Genomic DNA, 24,085 nt, shown 5'->3' with positions numbered 1-24,085 from the left:
CCTCTAGTCCTGCTGTCCTTTCTGAGCGGGAAGAATCTCTCTACCTCTACCTTATCCATCCCCTTCATTATCTTATACGTCTCTATAAGATCCCCCCTCATCCTTCTAAACTCTAACGAGTAGAAACCCAGTCTATTCAGCCTCTCTTCATAATCCAATCCCCTCACCTCCAGTACCAGCCTAGTGAGCCTCCTCTGCACTCCTTCCAAGGCCAAAATATCCTTGCGCAAGCGCGGCGACCAAAACTGCACACAGTACTCTAGCTACGGCCTCACCAGTGCCCTGTGCAGTTGCAGCAAGACCTCCCTGCTTTTATATTCTATCCCCCTCGCTATAAAGGCCAGCATCCCATTCGCCTTCCTGACCACCTGCTGCACCTGCAGACTGGGTTTTTGCGACTCATGCACAAGGACCCCGGGTCCCTCTGCACCGTAGCATGCTGCAGCTTTTTGCCTTTTAAATAGTAATCCCTCCTACTATTATTTCTGCCAAAGTGGATAACCTCACACTTGCTAACATTATACTCCACCTGCCAGGTCCTCGCCCACTCACTCAGCCTACCTAGACCCCTCTGCAGACTTTCCACACCCTCCACGCAATTTGCTTTTCCACTTATCTTCGTATCATCAGCAAATTTCGACACCCTACACTCAGCCCCCTCCTCCAGATCATCTATATAAATGGTAAATAGCTAAGGCCCCAGCACCGATCCCTGGGGCACTCCACTAGTCACCAACCGCCAATCAGAATAGCACCCATTGATACCAACTCTCTGCCTCCTATTAAACAACCAATCCTCTATCCACGCTAACACCTTACCCCCAACTCCGTGCCCCCAACCTTCTGAAGCAACCTTTTGTGTGGCACCTTATCAAACGCCTTCTGAAAATCGAGAAACACCACATCCACCGGTTCCCCTCTATCTACCACACTAGTCACATCCTCATAGAATTCCAACAGATTTGTCAGACACGACTTCCCCTTAACGAATCTGTGCTGTGTCTGCTCTATCAAAAAATTCTTCTCAAGGTGCCTCGCTATTTCTTCTTTGATGACGGATTCAAGCATTTTTCCCACCAGAGACGTTAAACTAACCGGCCTATAATTCCCTGCCTTTTGCCTGCTACCCTTTTTAAACAGCGGCGTAACATTAGCCGTTTTCCAATCTTCCGGCACTTCCCCGGAATCCAGTGAAGTTTGGTGAATAATCACTCAGGCATCTACTATCACCTCTGCCATTTCCTTCAGAACCCTGGGATGCATTCCATCCGGTCCTGGGGACTTGTCCACCATCAGTCCCATTAGTCGATCAAGCCCTACCTCTCTAGTGACAGTAATCACATTCAGGCCCTCAACTCCTACCATCCTTTATCTTTAATATCCGGCAAACTATTCGCATCCTCCTCCGTGAAGACCGAGGCAAAAAACTTATTTAAAGCCTCAGCCATTTCCTCATCCCTCACCATTAAATCCCCCCTCTCATCCTCTAAAGGTCCAACATTCACTTTAGCCAGCCTCTTCCTCTTTATATATTTATAAAAAGTCTTACTATCCTTTTTTATATTTAGTGCTAGTTTAGCTTCATTGTCTATCCTGCCTTTCTTTATCATCTTTAGTCTTCCCTATCTGTTTGCCCTATTTCCGTAGACTCCATGCCCGTTTCCTCAGTAAATACGGACGCAAAAAACCCATTTAGTATCTCCCCCATCTCTTTTGGTTCCATTGACAGTCTACCACTCTGGTTTTCAACAGGACCAATTTTATCCCTCACTATCCTTATACACCTATAGAAACTCTTTGGATTTTCCTTCACTCTGTCTGCCAAAGCAACCTCATGTCTTCTTTCAGCCCTCCTGATTTCCCTCTTAAGTAGCTTCTTGCACTTTTTATACTCCTCAAGCATCTGATCTATTCCTTGCTGCCTGTCTTCCTCGAGAACCAAGGTTCCTTATTCCTATTTACTTTGCCTTTAATCCTGACAGGAACATACAAACTCTGCACTCTCAAAATTTCTTCTTTGAAGGCCTCCCACTTTCCATTTACATCCTTACCAGAGAACAGCCTGTGCCAATCCACACTTCCCAGATCCCTTCTCATTTCATCAAATTTGGCCTTTTTCCAGTTCAGAACTTCAACCCGAGGACCAGATCTATCCTTATCCATCATCAGGTTGAAACTAATGGCACTATGATCACTAGGTCCAAAGTGTTCCCTCACACTCACATCCATCACCTGCCCCAACTCATTTCCCAATAGGAGATCCAATATCGCATCAAATCTAGTTGGCACCTCTAGATACTGATGTAGAAAATTCTCCTGAACACATTTCACAAACTCTACCCTGTCTAAACCTTTAACAGTATTCGAGTCCCAATCTATATGTGGAAAATTAAAATCCCCTATCACAACTTTGTTTCTTGCAGTTGTCAGCTATCTTTCTGCTGATTTGCTCCTCCAATTCTCTCTGACTATTGGGTGGTCTACAATACAACCTCATTGATGTGGTCATACCTTTCCTGTTTCTCAGCTCCACCCACAGGGCCTCTGTAGACAAGCTCCCTAATCTATCCTGCCTGAGTACCGCTGTAACATTTTCCCTGACCAACAATGCCACCCCTCCGCCCACCTTTTATCCCTCTGCCTCTATCATGCCTGAAACATTGAAACCCTGGAACATTGAGCTGCCAGTCCTGCCCCTCCTGTAGCCAAGTTTCACTAATGGCTATAATGTCACATTTCCACATGTCAATCCGCACCTTCAGCTCACCTGCCTTCCCCACAATACTCCTGGCATTGAAATAGACACAGCTCAAAAGATTATTTCCACCACACTCAACCCTTCCATTTGTGATTTTGCATGAACTAACCTGTCTTTTAACCCCGCTCCACTATCTGCTCTGGCACTCTGGTTCCCATCCCCCTGCAAATATAGTTTAAATGCTCCCCAATAACACTAGCAAAATTCCCTGCAAGTATATTGGTCCCCTTGTAGTTTAGATGGATCCCGTCTCTCTTGTATAGGTCCCACCTGCCCCAGAAGAAGTCCCAATGATCCAAGAATTGGAAACTCTGCCCCCTACACCAGTTCCTCAGCCACATGTTCATCCACCAAGCATCCTACTCTTACCCTCACTGGCACGTAGTACAGATAGCAGTCCTGAGATTACTACCCTTGGGTTCCTGCTTTTTAACTTCCTTCCAAGCTCTCTATAGGACCTCCTCACTCTTCCTACCTACGTCATTGGTACCGATGTGTACCACGACATCTGGCTTATCACCTTCCCACTTTAGAACGCTGTGCACGCGATCAGAGACATCCCTGACCTTGGCACCCGGGAGGCAACAAACCATGCGGGAGTCTCTGTCCCGACCACAAAATCTCCTGTCCGTACCTCTGACCATTGAGTCCCCTATCACTACTGCTTTCCTCTTCTTCCTCCCACCCTTTTGCGCTGCAGAAGCAGACTCAGTATCAGAGTTCCGGCTGTCACAGCTTGTCCCAGGTAGAGCATCCTCCACAACAGTATCCAATTCAGTATACCTGTTGTGGAGTGGAATGTCCCCAGGGGAACCCTGCTCTGCCTGTCCTTTCACATTTCCATTTCCTCTCCTTACAGTAACCCAATTTCCTGTGCTCTGCTGCTTAGGTGTAACTACCTCCCTAAAGATACGGTCTATAAACTTCTCATTCTCCCGAATTAGACAGAGGTCATCAAGCTCCTTCTCCAGTTCCCTAACACGCTTTGCTAGCAGCTGCAGCTGGATGCATTTTTTGCAGGTGTTGTTGTCAGGGATGCCGGAGGTCTCCCTGATCTCCCACATCCTGCAAGAGGAGCATTCCACCAACTGCCTGGCATTTTTTTTGTGTTTTTACTCTGGGGAAGAACAAGAATAAACTTTCCGAAAAGAAAAAACATCTATTCTCGCCTCTGCCTGTTCTCACCGAAGCCTGTTTTGAGCCGAAGCCCTACCTCTGACATCTGTCCTATATCTATCACCCCTCAATTTAAAGCTATGTCCCTTCGTGCTATCCATCTCCATCCGAGGAAAAGGGCTCACACTGTCCACCCTATCTAATCCTGTGATCATCTTGTATGCCTCTATTAAGTCACCTCTTAACCTTCTTCTCTCTAACAAAAACAGCTTCAAGTCCCTCAGCCTTTCCTCATTAGGCCCTTCCCACCATACCAGGCATCATCCTGGTAAACCTCCTCTGCATCCTTTCCAATGCTTCTACATTCTTCCTGTAATATGGCAATCAGAACTGTACGCAATACACCAACTGTGGCCACGCTAGAGTTTTGTACAGCTGGAACATGACCTCATGGCTCCAAAACTCAATCCCTCTACCAATAAAAGCTAACACACTATCCGCCTTCTTAACAACCCTATCAACCTGGGTGCCAACTTTCAGGGATCTATGCACATGTACCCCGAGATCTCTGTGCTCACCCACACTACCATGTAACTTACCATTAGCCCAGTACTCTCTACTCCTGTTACTATTACTATTACTTTCGTGGCGAAAAACTGCAGCAGGCGACGGTGCAGAGGGACCTGGGGGTCCTTGTGCATGAGTCGCAAAAACCCAGCCTGCAGGTGCAGCAGGTGGTCAGGAAGGCGAATGGGATGCTGGCCTTCATAGCGAGGGGGATTGAATATAAAAGTAGGGAGGTCTTGCTGCGGCTGTATAGGGCACTGGTGAGGCCGCAGCTGGAGTACTGTGTGCAGTTTTGGTCACCGTACTTACGCAAGGATATTTTGGCCTTGGAGGGAGTGCAGAGGAGGTTTACTAGGCTGATACCAGAGTTGAGGGGGTTGAGCTATGAGGAGAGGCTGAATAAACTTGGCTTGTACTCGTTAGAGTTTAGAAGAATGACGGGAGATCTCATTGAGACGTATAAGTTGATGAATGGGATGGATAGGATAGAGGTGGAGAGACTCTTCCCGCTCAGAAAGGACAGTAGGACTAGGGGGCACAGCCTCAAGATAAAGGGGGGGCAGTTTAGAACGGAGTTGAGGAGGAACTTCTTCACTCAAAGGGTGGTGAATCTCCGGAATTCTCTGCCCGTTGAGGTGGTGGAGGCTGCCTCGCTAAATATTTTTAAGACGCGGGTTGATGGGTTTTTGATAAGCAAGGGAATTAAGGGTTATGGGGAGAGGGCGGGAATGTGGAACTGAGCCACGACAGATCAGCCATGATCTTATTGAATGGCGGGGCAGGCTCGAAGGGCTAGATGGCCTACTCCTGCTCCTATTTCTTATGTTCTTATGTTCTTAATCCTTCCAAAGGGAATCACCTCACACTTTTCTGCACTAAACTCCATTTGCCACCTCTCAGCCCATCTCTGCAGCTTATCTATGTCCTTCTGTAACCTGCAATATCCTTCCACACTGTCCACAACTCCACTGACTTTAGTGTCATCTGCAAATTTACTAACCCATCCTTCTACACCCCCATCCAGGTCATTTATAAAAATGACAAACAGCAGTGGCCCCAAAACAGATCCTTGAGGTACACCACTTGCAACTGAACTCCAGGTTGAATATTTCCCATCAACCACCACCCTCTGTCTTCTATCATAAGAAATAGGAAATAGGAGCAGGAGTAGGCCATCTAGCCCTTCGAGCCTGCCCTGCCATTCAATAAGATCATGGCTGATCTGTTGTGGCTCAGTTCCACTTTCCCGCCCTCTCCCCATAACCCTTAATCCCCTCTCTTATCAAGAACCCATCAACCCGCTTCTTAAAAATATTTAGCGAGGCAGCCTCCACCACTTCAACGGGCAGAGAATTCCAGAGATTCACCACCCTTTGAGTGAAGAAGTTCCTCCTCAACTCCGTTCTAAACCGCCTCCCCTTTATCTTGAGGCTGTGCCCCCTAGTCCTACTGTCTTTTTTGAGCGGGAAGAGTCTCTCCACCTCTATCCTATCCATCCCATTCATCATCTTATACGTCTCAATGAGATCTCCCCTCATTCTTCTAAACTCTAACGAGTACAAGCCTAGTTTATTCAGCCTCTCCTCATAGCTCAATCCCCTTAACTCCGGTATCAGCCTAGTAAACCTCCTCTGCACTCCCTCCAGGGCCAAAATACCCTTGCGCAGGTGCGGCGCCCAAAACTGCACACAGTACTCCAGCTGCGGCCTCACCAATGCCCTATACAGCTGCAGCAAGACCTCCCTACTTTTATATTCAATCCCCCTCGCTATGAAGGCCAGCATCCCATTCGCCTTCTTGACCACCTATCAGCTAGCCAATTCCTGATCCAAACTGCTAAATCACCCTAAATCCCATGCCTCCGTATCTCCTGCAATAGCTTACCATGGGGAATCTTATCAAATGCTTTCCTGAAATCCATATAACACCATATCGACTGCTTTGCCCTCATCCACCTCTTTGGTCACCTTTTCAAAGAACTCAATAAGGTTTGTGAGGCATGACCAACCCTTCACAAAACTGTGTTATCTATCCCTAATCAAATTATTCCTTTCTGGATGATTATAAATCTTATCTCTTATAATCCTTTCCAAAACTTTGCCCACAACAGAAGTAAAGCTCACTGGTCTATAATTAACAGGGTTGTCTCTTCTCCCCTTCTTGAACAAGGGGACAACATTTGCTATCCTCCAGTTGTCTGGCACTATTCCTGTAGACAATGATGACCTAAAGATCAAAGCCAAAGGCTCTGCAATCTCCTCCCTAGCCTCCCAGAGAATCCTAGGATAAATCCCAACCGGCTCAGGGGACTTATCTATTTTCATACTCTCAATTGCTAACACCTCCTCCTTACGAACCTCAATCCCGTCGAGTCTAATAGCCTGTATCTCAGTATTCTCTTTAACAACATTGTCTTTTCCCTGTATGAATACTGATGAGAAATATTCATTTAGCGCCTCTCCTATTGCTTCAGACTCCATGCACAACTTCCCACTACTGTCCTTGACTGTCCCTAATCTTACCCTAGTCATTCTTTTATTCCTGACATACCTATAGGCAAAGGTTCAAGGTGAGAGGGAAGAGATAAAAAAGTGTCCAGAAAGGCAATTTTTTTCACACAGAGGGTGGTGAGTGTCTGGAACAAGCTGCCTGAGATAATAGGAGAGGTGGGTACAATTTCATCTTTTAAAAAGCATTTAGATAGTTACATGGGTATGATGGGTATAGGCCAAATGCAAGCAATTGGGATTAGCTTAGGGGTGTTAAAAAAACGCGGCATGGACACGTTGGGCCAAGGGGCCTTTCTCCATGCTGTAAACCTCTATGACTCTCTAAGTCAGCAGAAGCTGGTATTCCTTCATAAGATTCCTTTTTATTTACAAGCTCTATTTAAATTCATAGAGTGTTACAAGCTCTGAGTCAGCATCTGGAATGCCAGGAGACCTGACAATCCCAGTTACACATACACATATACAACGAAGGCTCCCTGACTGGTCAAGCAATAATGAGCTCAATCAGAGAGAGTTCATATTCTAAGAGGCCAAACTCAATGGCCTCATTGAAATCATTATGCCCGCAGGGTCCAGAACTTCCAGCTCGACATCTGATGTTGGAGGGGTGTATCTGATATGCGCCCATCTCTTTCATAGTGAGCGCCAGAGTTCTGACTCACCTCCTTCCTCGGGCAGAAGAGTAGCTATAGTTTCATTGGCAGTTTCCATTTTGGACTCCAAAGCTTTAACTACAGTCTGGGAGGATTCTCCTCAGTTCTCAACCAATTTGGCTGAGTTGACTTTTTGAGACAGACTGTAGTTGAGGCCCACACCTGATTTAATTGTTTTTTCAGGAGGAACACTCCCACTCATACTTAGTAAGATGCAGGACCCATCCTGGACACTACTGTTCCCAGTAACCATGCAGGACCATTTGTGTAATGGCATGGTGGACATTGAGGAAGGTTATCTCCAATTGCAATGGGATCTTGATCGATTGGGCCAGTGGGCTGACGCATGACAGTGGAGTTTAATTTAGACAAATGTGAGGTGATGCATTTTGGTAGACTGAATCAGGGCAGAACTTACTCTGTTAATGGTAGGGCATTGGGGAGAGTTACTGAACAAAGAAATCTAGGGGTACAGGTTCATAGCTCCTTGAAAGTGAAGTCACAGGTGAAGAAGGCATTTGGCATGCTTGGTTTCATTGGTCAGAACATTGAATATAGGAGTTGGAATGTTTTGTTGAAGTTGTACAAGACATTGGTAAGGCCACACTTGGAATACTGTGTGCAATTTCAGTCACCCTATCATAGAAAGGATATTATTAAACTAGAGAGAGTGCAGAAAAGATTTACTAGGGTGCTACCAGAACTTGATGGATTGACTTATAAGGAGAGGCTGAATAGACTGGGACATTTTTCCTCTGGAGCATAGCAAGCTGAGGGGTGACCTTATAGAGGTCTATAAAATAACAAGGGGCACAGACAAGGTAGAAGTCAATGACTTTTCCCAAAGATAGGGGAGTCTAAAACTAGAGGGAATAGGTTTAAGGTGAGAGGGGAGAGATACAAAAGTGTCCAGAGGGCAAATTTTTTTCTCACAGAGGGTGGTGAGTGTCGGGAACAAATTGCCAGAGGTAGTAGTAGAGGCGGGTACAATTTTATCTTTTAAAAAGCATTTAGACAGTTACATGGGTTCGATGGATAAGAAGGATATGGGCCAAGTGTGGGCAATTGGGATTAGCTTAGGAGTTTTAAAAAAAAAGGGCAGCATGGACAAGTTGGGCCGAAGGGCCTGTTTCCATGCTGTAAACCTCTATGACCAAGTACAGGAAAATGGGATTAGAATAGATAGATGCTTGATGGCCAGTGCAGACCTGATGAGTCATAGGGCCTCTTTCGTGCAATCTTACGCAAAGTTGTCTAAGAGCATGATCTTACTGGCTGTCAGCCAGTGATAATTCATTTGTTTCCAGGAATTTTATCATGCAATAATTAAATTCTGCTCTAGTATAGCATATTTCAATCACAATTTTCACCAAGAGGTTCAGAGAGGTTTTCGGATCTTGACACTGGCAGCCTGCCAGGCTTTTAGAACAAGACCAGGATAGAATGGCACCATGTTTAGATCTCACTATGTGACATGTTACACAATGTTACAAGAACATAAAACATAAGAACTAGGAGAAGGAGTAGGCCCTCTGGCCTCTCGAGCCTGCTCCACCATTCAATAAGATCATGGCTGATCTTTTCATGGACTCAGCTCCAGTTACCCACCCGCTCACCGCAGCCCTTGATTTCTTTACTGTTCAAAAATTACCTATCCTTGCCTTAAAAACGTTCAATGAGGTAGCCTCAACTGATTCACTGGACAGGGAATTCCACAGACTCACATAACCCTTTGGGTGAAGGCAACACGCCAAGTACCCATCCAGGTCTTCTTAAAGGATGTGAGGCAACTCGCCTCTACCCTCCGAGGCAGCTCACTCCTGACCGTCACCACCTTTGGGAAAAAAGGCTTTCCTCTCATCCCCCAAAACCTCCTGCCCCTCAACTTGAACTCATGTTCCCACGTGACTGACCCTTCAACTGAGGGGGAATAACTGCTCCTTATCCACTCTGTCCCCATGTCCCTCATAATCTTGTTCCCCCAGTCTTCCCTGCTCCAATGAAAACCATCCAAGACTATCTTCCCACCCTGGGCAGCATCCTGGTGAATATCCTCTGCACCCCCTCCAATGTAATTACATCTTTTCCATAATGTGGCGACCAAAACTGCACACAGTACTTCAGCCGTGGCCTCATCAAAGTTCTACTCAACTTCAAAATGACTTTCCCGCTTTTGTAATCTATGCCTCGATTGATAAAGGCAAGTGCCCATATGCCTTTTCAGCACCCTACAAAACATGTCCTTCCGCCTCTAGTGATCGATGGACAAACACACCTCAGAACTTCCAAGTGTCATGCCATTCAATGAATACTTCCTTATCAAATTATTCTTCCAAAGTGTGGGTACAACTTAAGCGTGAGCTGCGCAAGTCTAGAGCCACCAGCACAACAACTACAGTGCCTAAACAAGTCTGTCCAATATGTGCCAGGACATTCCGTGCCCAAACTGGCCTGATCAGTCATCTTCAGACATGCCACAACCAGCCTCAAAATGACTAATGGTGTCGAGGTCCTCATCAATGACGATGGACAAACAACATAGGGTAAGGAATAATCATCCATGACTCCTGCTGGCAACTGCATTGAGTTCCTGAGTGACCCATATCCTGCCTCCAGTTCTAGTGAAATATCCACTTGACAAGGATTGGCTCCCAGTCCCTCAGGATAATCATCTGTAAATCACTACTGATAGCGAAATACAACTTAACAAATGATTGGGACAGAAGGCAGCTAAGTCCCCAGGGCCTGATGGTCTACATCCGAGGATCTTAGAGGAAGCGGCAGTGGAGATAGTGCATCCATTGGTTATAATATTCCCTGAATATAAAATTCCCTGAATGCGGGAAGAATTCCAGTAGATTAGAAAATGCTAATGCTTATTCAAAAAGGGAGGGAGGGAGAAAGTAGAAAACTACAGACCAGTTAGTTTAACATCCATTATAGGGAAATGGTTAGAATCCATTATTAAGGAAATAATAACAGGACATTTGAAAAGTCAAAACACAATTCATCAGAGTCAACATGGTTTTTATGAAGGGTAAATCATGTTTAAAGTTTATATTTTAAGTTTGTTTATTAGTGTCACAAGTAAACTTACATTAATACTGCAATGAATTTACTGTGAAAATCCCCTAGTTGCCAAACTCCGGCACCTGTTCAGGTACGCTGAGGGAGAATTTAGCATGGCCAATGCACCTTACAAGCACATTTTTCAGACTGCGGAAGGAAACTGGAGACTCCACACAGACAAGCTGGGAATCAAACCAGGTTGCAGGTACAGCAAGTAATAAGGAAAGCAAGTGGAATTTTGGCATTTAAAGCCAAAAAAAACTATAAAAGAAAGGAGGTGTTGCTCTGTGAGGCAGCAGTGCTAACCACTGTGCCATCATGCATGTTTGACTAGTTTGCTAAAGCTCTTTGAAGATTTAACATAAGAACTTGGAGCAGGAGTAGGCCATGTGGCCCCTCAAGTCTGCTCTGCCATTCAATAAAATCATGGCTGATCTCTCTGTGGACTCAGCTCCACTTACCCACCCACTCACCATAATCCTTAATTCCTTTACTGTTCAAAAATTTATCTATCCTTGTCTTAAAAACATTCAAAGAGGTAGCCTCAACTGCTTCACTGGGCAGGGAATTCCAGATTCACAATCCTTTGTGTGAAAAAGTTCTTAGAACATAGAACATTACAGCGCAGAACAGGCCCTTCGGCCCTCGATGTTGCGCCGACCAATTAAGAGAAAAGCAATGACCCTCTAACCTAAACCAACCCCTTTCCATCCATAAACCTATCCACAGACCTCGTAAATGCCCCCAAACTTGGCACATCTACAACTGCAGCAGGCAGGGCATTCCAATCCCTCACCACCCTCTGGGTAAAGAACCTACCTCTGACATCCGTCCTATAACTACCACCCCTTAATTTAAAGCTATGTCCCCTCGTGCTAGCTCTCTCCATCCGAGGAAAAAGGCTATCACTGTCCACCCTATCTAAACCTCTAATCATCTTGTACGTTTCAATAAGGTCCCCTCTTAGCCGCCTTCTTTCTAACGAAAACAACCTCAAATCCCTCAGTCTCTCCTCATAGGACCTTCCCTCCATACCAGGCAATATCCTGGTAAACCTCCTCTGCACCCTCTCCAATGCCTCCACATCCTTCCTATAATGTGGGGACCAGAACTGTACACAATACTCCAAGTGCGGCCGCACCAGAGTTTTGTACAGCTGCAACATGACGTTGCGGCTCCTAAATTCAATCCCCCTACCAATAAACGCCAAGACACCGTAGTTCCTCCTCAACTCAGTCCTAAATCTGCTCCCCCTTAGTTTGAGACCATGCCACTTGGTTCTAGTTTCACCTGCTAGTGGAAACAACTTCCCTGCTTTTACCTTATCTATTCCCTTCATAATCTTGTATGTTCCTATAAGATCTCCCTTCATTCTTCTGAATTCCAATACGTGTAGCCCCTGTCTACTCAGTCTCTCCTCATAAGCCAAACCTCTTAACACAAGCCAAGTATATAATGGGGATCCTATAGAAGTATACCTATACTTCAGGAAGGTGTTTGATAAGGTGCTACACAGAAAGTTAATACACAAGGTAAGATCACATGGAATTGGGGGTAATTTATTAGCTTGGATAGAAGACTGGCTAACTGACAAAATATGGAGATGCTGGCATTGGACTGCGGTAAACACAGTAAGAAGTCTCACAACACCAGGTAAAAGTCCAACAGGTTTATTTGGTGGCAAAAGCCACTAGCTTTTGGAGCGCTGCCCCTTCATCAGGTAAGTAGGCGTTCCGTTCACAAACAGGGCATATAAAGACACAAACTCAATTTACAAAATAACGATTGGAATGAGAGTCTTTGCAGGTAATCAAGTCTTCAAGGTACAGACAATGTGAGTGGAGAGAGGGTTAAGCACAGGTTCATGAGATTTTGCAAGCCCAGGCAAGTCACTGGGGTGCAATTTTACAACTCCTCTGCTTCATCCTGGATCACAATGTCTTCACATTCAACAACCAGTTCTTCATTCAGACATACCTAACAGCCACGGGGACCAAATTCACACCTCAATATGCCAACATCTTCATGCACAGGTTCAAACAAGACCTCTTCACCGCACAGGACCTTCAGCCATTGCTATACACTCGATACATGAATGACATTTTCTTCCTTGGGACTCATGGTGAACAATCACTGAAACAACTATATGATGACATCAACAAGTACCATCCCACTATCAGACTCACCTTGGATTACTCTCCGGAATCAGTTGTATTCTTGGACACACGCATCTCCAACAAGGACGGTCACCTCAGCACTTCACTTTTTTGCAAGCCCATGCGTAACCTCACAATGCTCCACTTCTTCAGCTTCTACCCTAAACATGTTGAAGAAGCCATCCCTACGGACAAGCCCTCTGTTAACACAGGATCTGCTCAAATGAGGAGGATCACAACAGGTACCTCCAGACGCTGAAAGATGCCCTCATAAGAATGGGATGTGGCGCGTGACTCATCGATCAACAGTTCCGAAGCGCCACAGCGAAAAATCACACAGACCTCCTCAGAAGACACGGTGGACAGAGTACGTTTCATCGTCCAGTACTTTCCTGGAGCGGAGAAGCTACAGCATCTTCTCCAGAGCCCTCAACAGGTCATTGATGAAGGCGAATATTTCACCAAGGCCATCCCCACACCCCTACTTCTTGCCTTCAAACTGCACAACCTCAAACAGACCATTGTCCACAGCAAACTACCCATGACACCACACAACCCTGCCACAGCAACCTCTGCAAGACGTGCGTGGATCATCGACATGGATGCCATTATATCACGTGTGAACACCATCCACCAGGTACATGGTGCATACGCTTGCAACTCAGCCAACGTTGTCTACCTGATTCACTGCAGGAAATGATGTCCCAAGGCATGGTACGTTGGGAAGACCATGCAGAAACTACAACAACGGATGGATGAACACTGCTCAACAATCACCAGGCAAGAGTGTTCTCTACCTGTTGGGGAACACTTCAGCGGTCACAGGCATTCGGCCTCTAATCTTCGGGTAAGCGTTCTCCAAGGTGGCCTTCACAACACATGACAGTGCAGAGTCACTGAGCAGAGACTGATAGCCAGGTTCTGCACGAGGATGGCTTCAACAGGGATCTTGGGTTCATGTGACATTATCTGTAACCCCCACTACTTGCCTGGGCTTGCAAAATCTCACTAACTCTCCTGGCTAGAAACAACACACTTGTGCTTAACTCTCTCCCCACTCACATTGTCTGTACCTTTGAGATTTAATTACCTGCAAAGACTACATTCCAATCATTACTTTGTAAATTGAGTCTGTGTCTTTATATACCCTGTTTTTGAACAGAACTCCCACTTATCTGATGAAGGACCAGTGCTCCAAAAGCTAGTGGTTTTTGCCACCAAATGAACCTGTTGGACTTTAACCTGGTGTTGTGAGACTTCTTACTAATTGACAAAAGACAGACAGCCAGGGTAAATTAGTCTTTTTCTGGTTGGCAATACGTAACTAGTGGTGTGCTACATGGTTTGGTCCTCAGGCCCCAACTATCAAAATCTATATTAATGACTTGGATACAGGAATAGAAGGTACCATAGCCAAATTTGCACATGATACTAAAATAGGCGGACTAGTAAGTTGCAATGAGAAAATAAGTAGTTTACAAATAGATATAGATAGGTTAGGTGAACAGGCCAAAATGTAGTTTAACATGGATAAGTGTGAAGTTATCCATTTTGGTCAGAAAAATGGAAAGGCAACTTATTACCTAAATGGAGAGAGACTTCAAGTGTTTCAGTGCAGAGGGATCTCTGTGTTCTTGTGCACGCAGAAAACCAGTTCGCAGATACAGCAAGTAATAAGGAAAGCAAATGGAATTTTGGCATTTAAAGCCAAAAGAATAGAATATCAAAGAAGGGAAGTGTTGCTCCAACAATAAGAGGCATTGGTGAGACCGCACATGGAGTACTGCATACAGTTTTGGTCCCCTTATTTGAGGAAGGATGTAGTGGCATTAAGAGGAGGCTCACTAGTCCAGAGATGAGGATTTTGTCTTATGAAAAGAGATCAAGTAGTTAGGCCTATAATCTCTGGAGTTTAGAAGAATGAGAGGAGATCTAATTGAGGTACATAAGATGATAAAAGGTATTGACAAAGAGAGCGGATGAGTCCCCTTGTGCTGGTTATGTGCATTGTCCATGCTAAATTCTCCCTCAATGTACCCAAACATAGAATCCCTACAGCAAGAAGGCCATTCAGCCCATCAAGTCTGTACCAACCACAATCCACCCAAGGCCTACTCCCGTGACCCTCATTTACCCTGCTAATTCCCCTGACACTAAACAGCAATTTAGCATAACCAATCAACGTAATCCGCACATCTTTGGACTGTGGAAAAAAATTGGAGCACAGAGGAAATCCACAGACACAGAGAGAAAGTGCAAACTCCACACAGACAGTGACCCGGGGATCTCTGGCGCTGTGAGGCAGCAGTGCTAACCACTGTGCTACCGTTCTGCCAGAGTGTGGCAACTAGTGGAATTTCTCAGTAAGTTCATTGCAATATTAATGTAAGCGTACTTGTGACACTAATGGGGAGGCAATGGTATCATCACCAGACTATTAATCAGGAAACTCAGCTAATGTTCTGGGGACCCAGGTTCAAATCCCACCACAACAGAATTTGAATTCAATAAAAAATATCTGGAATTAAGAATCTACTGATGACCATGAAACCATTGTTGATTGTCTGAAAAACCCATCAAAAGGATAGCAAGAGTTTTTATAAATATATAAAAAGGAAGAGGCTGGCTAGGGTGAACGTTGGTCCCTTAGAGGATGAGAAAGGGGACCTAGTGGTTGGGGATGGGGATATGGCTAAGGTCTTGAATAACTTTTTTGTTTCTGTCTTCACGGAGGAGGACGTGAATAATTTGCCGGGTGTTAGCGATGGAAAGGTGGTAGGACTGGAGGGTCTTAATGACATTACTGTTACTAGAGAGGTGGTGCACGACAGACTGGAGGGGCTGATTGTGGACAAGTCCCCAGGACCGGATGGAATGCATCCGAGGGTTCTGAAAGAAATGGCGGAGGTTATAGTGGATGCCTTGGTGGTTATTTTCCAGACGTCGCTGGATTCCGGGGAAGTGCCGGAAGATTGGAAAACGGCTAATGTTACGCCGTTGTTTAAGAAGGGTGCCAGGCAAAAGGCGGGGAATTATAGGCCGGTTAGTTTAACGTCTGTGGTAGGTAAAATGTTAGAATCCGTCATTAAGGAGGAAATTGCGAGGCATCTTGAAGGGAATTGCTTGATAGGGCAGACGCAACACGGTTTCATTAAAGGGAAGTCGTGTCTGACAAATTTACTGGAGTTCTATGAGGATGTGTCTAGGGCGGTGGATAGAGGAGAGCCGGTGGATGTGGTCTTTCTGGATTTTCAGAAGGCGTTTGATAAAGTACCTCACAAGAGGTTACTGCAGAAGGTCAGAGGACATGGAGTTGGGGGTAGGGTGTTAGCGTGGATAGAGGATTGGTTGTCAAATAGGAGGCAGAGAGTGGGGGTCAATGGGTGCTATTCGGATTGGCGGATGGTGACTAGTGGGGTGCCCCAGGGGTCGGTGCTGGGGCCTCAGCTATTTACCATTTATATAGATGATCTGGAGGAGGGAACCGAGTGTAGGGTGTCGAAATTTGCTGATGACACCAAGATTGGGGGAAAGGCAAATTGTGCGGAGGGTGTGGAGAGTCTGCAGAAGGATCTAGATAGGCTGGGCGAATGGGCCAGGAAATGGCAAATGGAATTTAATGTTGGCAAGTGTGAGGTGGTCCACTTTGGTAGGAAGAATGGTAGGAAGGACTATTACTTACGTGGCGAAAAACTGCAGCAGGCGACGGTGCAGAGGGACCTCGGGGTCCTTGTGCATGAGTCGCAAAAACCCAGCCTGCAGGTGCAGCAGGTGGTCAGGAAGGCGAATGGGATGCTAGCCTTCATAGCGAGGGGGATTGAATATAAAAGTAGGGAGGTCTTGCTGCAGCTGTATAGGGCATTGGTGAGGCCGCAGCTGGAGTACTGTGTGCAGTTTTGGGCGCCGCACCTGTGCAAGGATATTTTGGCCTTGGAGGGAGTGCAGAGGAGGTTTACTAGGCTGATACCGGAGTTGAGGGGGTTGAGCTATGAGGAGAGGCTGAATAGACTGGGCTTGTACTCGTTGGAGTTTAGAAGAATGAGGGGAGATCTCATTGAGACGTATAAGATGATGAATGGGATGGATAGGATAGAGGTGGAGAGACTCTTCCCGCTCAAAAAAGACAGTAGGACTAGGGGGCACAGCCTCAAGATAAAGGGGGGGCGGTTTAGAACGGAGTTGAGGAGGAACTTCTTCACTCAAAGGGTGGTGAATATCTGGAATTCTCTGCCCGTTGAAGTGGTGGAGGCTACCTCGCTAAATATTTTTAAGAAGCGGGTTGATGGGTTTTTGATAAGCGAGGGGATTAAGGGTTATGGGGAGAGGGCGGGAAAGTGGAACTGAGCCACGACAGATCAGCCATGATCTTATTGAATGGCGGGGCAGGCTCGAAGGGCCAGATGGCCTACTCCTGCTCCTATTTCTTATGTTCTTATGTTCTTATGTTCACTAATGCCCTTAAGGGAAGGAAATCTGTCATCTTATCTGTCTGACCTGCATGTGACTCTAGGCACATAACACCAAGATTAACTCTGACTGTCCTACAAGGGCAACTAGGGATGGGTAATAAATGCTGGCCTAGCCAACGACAGCCACATCCCACAAATGAACAAAAAACTTAAAACTTAAACTCTTGTAGGGGCAATCTAAAACAAGCGGTCATTGTTTTAGGATAAGGCATAGCAGGTTTAAAAACAGAGATGAGGAGAAAGTACTTCCGTTAAAATTTGATTTATTATTGTCACATGTATTAGCATACAGTGAAAAGCATTGTTTCTTGCGTTTCTTGATACAGACAAAGCATACCATTCATAGAGAAGGAAAGGAGAGAGTGCAGAACGTAAGGAGTTAGAATGAAGTTTCAGAGACATAGAATGAGAGTGAAAGTTAGAATTAGAAGGTATGCTGGGCACAGCTTGCAAGAGGTTACCTTGCTCTTGCGCCATTTTGGGAATTAAAAGGCTGTGAATCTATGGAATTCACTACCCCAGGATGGCAGGATGCCAGGACATTGAGTAAATTCGAGGAGTTAGCCAGAATTTTCATTAATAATGGGATTGAAGGGTTATAGAGAATGGGCAGGAAAGTGGAGTTGAGGCCGAGACAAGATTAGCCATAATCGTATTGAATGGCAGAGCAGGCTGGAGGAGCTGAATGGCCTCCTCCTGGTCCTAGTTCAGAGAGATACAAGATGCATTTTATCCCAATTACACAGTCAGTCCCATTCGCAGAGTGTGGTTCAGAGGGCTCATTACACTTTCCCAAACTCTGTTCTAACACAGTGGGAAGTCTCACGACACCAGGTTAAAGTCCAACAGGTTTATTTGATAGTAAACCCACAAGCTTTCGGGGTTTGCCCCTTCATCAGGTGACAAGACCAGAACTCTCCACTCACCTGACAAAGGGGCAAACCCCAAAAGCTTGTGGTTTACGATCAAATAAACCTGTTGGACTTTAACCTGGTATTGTGAGCATCCTAACTCAGTGGTTCAGTCCTTGATCCTTTCTAACTTCACCCACAGATTAATATAAAAGCAAAACACTGCAGATACTAGAAATTTCAAATAAAAACAAAAAATGCTGGAAAAACTCAGCAGGTCTGGCAGCATCTGTGGAAAGAGAAGCAGAGTTAACATTTGGAGTCCATACAGATTTGTACCTCAATCTGAGAACTGAACTGAGAGAAACCCATCCACGCACTCCCTCCCTATCCGTAATATTCCCAACACCTCACAAGGGACGGTTAAGAGGTGGTCAGTATTCACTGAATCCTTAGAATCCCGACAGTGCAGAAGGAGGCCATTTGGCCCATCAAATCTGCATCACGTCTCTAAAACAGCATTTTACCCAGGCCCACCTACCTGCTCTATCCCTGTAATCCCATGCATTTACCATGGATAATCCACCTAATCAGCACATCTTTGGAGTGCAGGAGGAAACTCACACAGGCACAGGAAGAATGTGCAAACTCCACACACAGTCACCAAGGCTGGAATTGAACCCGGGTCCCTGGCGCTGAGAGGCACTGGCCACCATGCCACCCTTTGATCACCTCAACATCTCTGCAAACACACATAGAAAATAAGAGTAAGCCATTCAGCCCTTCAAGCCTGCTCCACCATTCATCATGATCATGGCTGATCACCTGTCTCAATAGTTATAAGAACATAAGAACATAAGAAATAGGAGCAGAAGTAGGCCATCTGGCCCTTCGAGCCTGCCCCGCCATTCAATAAGATCATGGCTGATCTGTCGTGGCTCAGTTCCACTTTCCCGCCCTCTCCCCATAACCCTTAATCCCTTCTCTTATCAAAAACCCATCAACCCGCTTCTTAAAAATATTTAGCGAGGCAGCCTCCACCACTTCAACGGGCAGAGAATTCCAGAGATTCACCACCCTTTGAGTGAAGAAGTTCCTCCTCAACTCCGTTCTGAACCGCCCCCCCTTTATCTTGAGGCTGTGCCCCCTAGTCCTACTGTCTTTTTTGAGCGGGAAGAGTCTTTCCACCTCTATCCTATCCATCCCATTCATCATCTTATACGTCTCAATGAGATCTCCCCTCATTCTTCTAAACTCTAACGAGTACAAGCCTAGTTTATTCAGCCTCTCCTCATAGCTCAACCCCCTCAACTCCGGTATCAGCCTAGTAAACCTCCTCTGCACTCCCTCCAAGGCCAAAATATCCTTGCGCAGGTGCGGCGCCCAAAACTGCACACAGTACTCCAGCTGCGGCCTCACCAATGCCCTATACAGCTGCAGCAAGACCTCCCTACTTTTATATTCAATCCCCCTCGCTATGAAGGCCAGCATCCCATTCGCCTTCCTGACCACCTGCTGCACCTGCAGGCTGGGTTTTTGCGACTCATGCACAAGGACCCCGAGGTCCCTCTGCACCGTCGCCTGCTGCAGTTTTTCGCCACGTAAGTAATAGTCCTTCCTACCATTCTTCCTACCAAAGTGGACCACCTCACACTTGCCAACATTAAATTCCATTTGCCATTTCCTGGCCCATTCGCCCAGCCTATCTAGATCCTTCTGCAGACTCTCCACACCCTCCGCACAATTTGCCTTTCCCCCAATCTTGGTGTCATCAGCAAATTTCGACACCCTACACTCGGTTCCCTCCTCCAGATCATCTATATAAATGGTAAATAGCTGAGGCCCCAGCACCGACCCCTGGGGCACCCCACTAGTCACCAACCGCCAATCCGAATAGCACCCATTGACCCCCACTCTCTGCCTCCTATTTGACAACCAATCCTCTATCCACGCTAACACCCTACCCCCAACTCCATGTCCTCTGACCTTCTGCAGTAACCTCTTGTGAGGTACCTTATCAAACGCCTTCTGAAAATCCAGAAAGACCACATCCACCGGCTCTCCTCTATCCACCGCCCTAGACACATCCTCATAGAACTCCAGTAAATTTGTCAGACACGACTTCCCTTTAATGAAACCGTGTTGCGTCTGCCCTATCAAGCAATTCCCTTCAAGATGCCTCGCAATTTCCTCCTTAATGACGGATTCTAACATTTTACCTACCACAGACGTTAAACTAACCGGCCTGTAATTCCCCGCCTTTTGCCTGGCACCCTTCTTAAACAACGGCGTAACATTAGCCGTTTTCCAATCCTCCGGCACTTCCCCGGAATCCAGCGACGTCTGGAAAATAACCACCAAGGCATCCACTATCACCTCCGCCATTTCTTTCAGAACCCTCGGATGCATTCCATCCGGTCCTGGGGACTTGTCCACAATCAGCCCCTCCAGTCTGTTGCGCACCACCTCTCTAGTAACAGTAATGTCATTAAGACCCTCCAGTCCTACCACCTTTCCATCGCTAACACCCGGCAAATTATTCACGTCCTCCTCCGTGAAGACAGAAACAAAAAAGTTATTCAAGACCTTAGCCATATCCCCATCCCCTACCACTAGGTCCCCTTTCTCATCCGCTAAGGGACCAACGTTCACCCTAGCCAGCCTCTTCCTTTTTATATATTTATAAAAACTCTTGCTATCCTTTTTTATATTAAGCGCTAGCCCAGCTTCATAGCTTCTTCTACCCTCCTTTATCAACTTCTTTGTCAATCTTTGTTGACATTTAAACCTCTCCCAATCCATATTTAACTGCTGCTTGTGAAGTGATTAGAATGAGACTGACTGCTGCTGCTGCTGCTACTGAGGCACACTCAGTGACCACAAGTACATAAAGAGGACTGTTTTACTATCAAAATCCAATCGGAAAATCATTCAACCAAGAACCTAAGACAGGCTAATCCCCTGCTTCCCAACTGCTCTGGTCCTGCAGCCCTTCCCCCAACATATTCCATCTCTAACCATCCCAGTTCCCCGACCCAGACTCAACCATTACCCCATCCTTGTACCTCAGCATGCCTAACATCTCCAGGTTCAGCAACCCAACTTCCCTGCCCCGAAACCCCAAGATCTCCTAATGCCCTGCCTCAGAACCCCAACTGCCAGTCCTTCCAAACTCCACAATCTGCCAGATTATTTCTGCCAACCCATGCTCCACATACTCCGTCTTTGAACTCTTCAAACTCTACATCCAAACCCATGCTTACATCACTGCAACGCCCGCCCCTCCCCACCGGCACTCAGTGCTGCAACGCCCGCCCCTCCCCGCCGGCACTCAGTGCTGCAACGCCCGCCCCTCCCCACCGGCACTCAGTGCTGCATCACCTTTGTCCAAATATCTGAAATGAAATTAATTTGTCAGATTTATTCCAAAGTGTATTTCCATAAAGAGGTGATTTTAATGACAGAATCACCCAGAGAACAATGTGATTCTGGTTTAACTGGTTTCTGCAAACTCATTCAAAAGCTCCAGATTAAGATGATATAAATACAAGTGCCCTCCCCTCGCCCACACAATGCCAGCAGCACAGATTGGTGACAGAGTGTGGGAGAGACAGAGCTACAGTAACTCACTGAAAAGATGAAAGGAAGAATTAGTAAGGAGTCCAAAGACCCAAGCAATGCAATGCAGAGGGGGCATGGTTTAAGTTGAAGCATTATTGACACAAGTATGCTTACATTAACATTGCAATGAAGTTACTGTGAAAATCCCCTAGTTGCCAAACTCCAGCGCCTGTTCAGGTACACTGAGGGAGAATTTAGCATGGCCAATGCACCTAACCAGTATGTCTTTCAGGCTGGGGGGAAAGAAACTGGAACACACAGAGGAAGCCTATGCAAACATGAGGAGAACATGCAGACTACACACAGACAGTGATCTAAGCCGGGAATCAAATCCAGGTCCCTGGTGTTGTGAGGCAGCAGTTGCTAACCATTGTGCCATTGAGCTGCCCTGGGTGGGGGGGGGGGGGGGGGGGGGGAGAGAGTTAAGAGAACAAAGACAGCAATACCAACAGAACAGCATTCCAAGATCAAACAAGTCCTGATGAAACCCTAGGAGTATCTGTACTAGTCCAGCATGAGGTATGGTACGGGTGATCTGACTGAATGGAAACCACAACCCTAAACTGCTCAGTGAGCCTTTCCTTGAGCCATTGAAGACATTCAGTGATTCATAAACAGCTATGAGGGAGGGAAAAATAACTCTCATTCAAGAAATAATGTCCCACCTGAAGAGGGTTAAACAAAAGATACATTCACTTCTGAAGCCTAAACGTAAATCACAAACGAAAAGCAACAAGGACCGGACAAGGGAATCAGTATAGGCTCTCACCATCCCCAACAATCCAAAGACAAATGGGTCAGTCAGAAATAGCATAAACACACAAAGAACCAGTCATAAATCAAGCAAAACTCCATATCATGGAATTCACAGACCATAAATCCCAGTGCCCCAAGCTCTTACCATATCCCTGTATCAATCTCAGATTAATTTCACTGTCACACCATCTACCCATAGCACTGTATGAATCCCAAAATAATCTCACTGTCCCAGTCTCTCTCAAAACCCTGTGTGTACCTTTATTTCAAATATTTATCAAATTTTTACTTAACAGTTGTAATGAACTATGTCTCAACCACTTCCTGCAGTATCCTTTAATACTTGAATAAAGAAATTCTTGGATGCTTTCTGGATATTGAAATTCCATTTTAAAGTGATCAGCTATCAGCCTTTGTTACTGATACTCCAGAGAACACAGGCTTACTTTCCTCTTAACTGTCAAAGCACTTTGCAATTTTAATTAAAACTCCTCCAAAGTGTTGAGATACCACCTCCCCATTCCCCAAAATGTGCCAAAATGTCTCTTCCCACATAGTCTCCTCCAATGTGCCAAGAAGCAGCCGCCCAGTCTCCCCTGATGCGCCAGGACGTCACCCCCGTTTTCCCCAACATGCCGAGACATCCCCTTGTGCACCACCCCCCCGCCTAATGTTGGGCTGAGACACTTTCTCCCCATTGCACTGAGACGCTATGCCATCTCCACTGATGTGCCAAAACGTTCTTTTGTTCCACTGGTCGGGCCAACACAACCCCACACCCACCATTGCACCAAGACATCCCCATCTCCCCTGACACACACAGCCCATTTACCCAGAAACACTCTGCTCATCTTCCCTGGTTCGCTGAGACGACTCCCCCAGTAACACTGCGACGGTGAACCTCCCATCCAGTCTCGAGAAATATCGAGGCGTTCCCAAAGGTCACTGCCATCTCCCCCAGACAAACAAGTTTTTACATCAGATCAGTCCTTCGCAACTCAACACAGAGGCATTGAACAGGACAAGGAAGGTGGTTGTGGCCAACACTCCTGACTCTTGCTTCATTCTCTCCCTGTAGCATCTGCACTTTTAAAAAAATTGAACGTAGAATAAATATTTCATCTGGATGACCACACCATCAAAGATCACATGTATCTATTCCATCAAGCACATTAACACATTTATACTGCAATAAACCCTTAACTTTTCAATGGTCAGTGACCCACTAATCTCTTTCTTTGGTCTTTCAACACAAGAATGCAGCTATCAGCAACTTACAGCTCCTCACACATCTCAAATTTGATATTTGGTCATATACAGGCTGAGACTAGAAACCAGAAATGCGGAAATTTTATAGCAGTTCCCAGAGTATCAAAGGACTAGAGACCAGCACCAAGAGTTTCAGAATCAATGCAGTTCCCTTTAGGCTCGTTGCCTCAGTCAGACCGAATTCTGGGATGCAATTATTTCTGGATTTTTAAAACACCTGTCTCACCGTTCAGCTGAGCTTTCCCGATGGATTCTACCCGGACGTGCTGGATGGAAGAGTGTATAGTCTG

The 24,085-nt window shown here is 46.0% G+C and overlaps 1 protein-coding gene across 4 annotated transcripts in view; it reads right to left on the bottom strand.

Annotated features, from left to right (window-relative positions):
* LOC145362562 (protein kinase C delta type-like) overlaps window positions 1-24,085 on the bottom strand; it is a 155,351-nt gene that overhangs the window by 112,292 nt on the left and 18,974 nt on the right. The window lies entirely within an intron of this gene.

This window comes from Carcharhinus amblyrhynchos, chromosome 3, assembly GCF_965287045.1.
Source record: "Carcharhinus amblyrhynchos chromosome 3, sCarAmb.v2.hapA, whole genome shotgun sequence".
Classification (NCBI taxonomy): Eukaryota; Metazoa; Chordata; class Chondrichthyes; order Carcharhiniformes; family Carcharhinidae; genus Carcharhinus; species Carcharhinus amblyrhynchos.
Note: the sequence above shows the minus strand (reverse complement) of the source record. Positions and strands in the feature narration are given on the sequence as shown.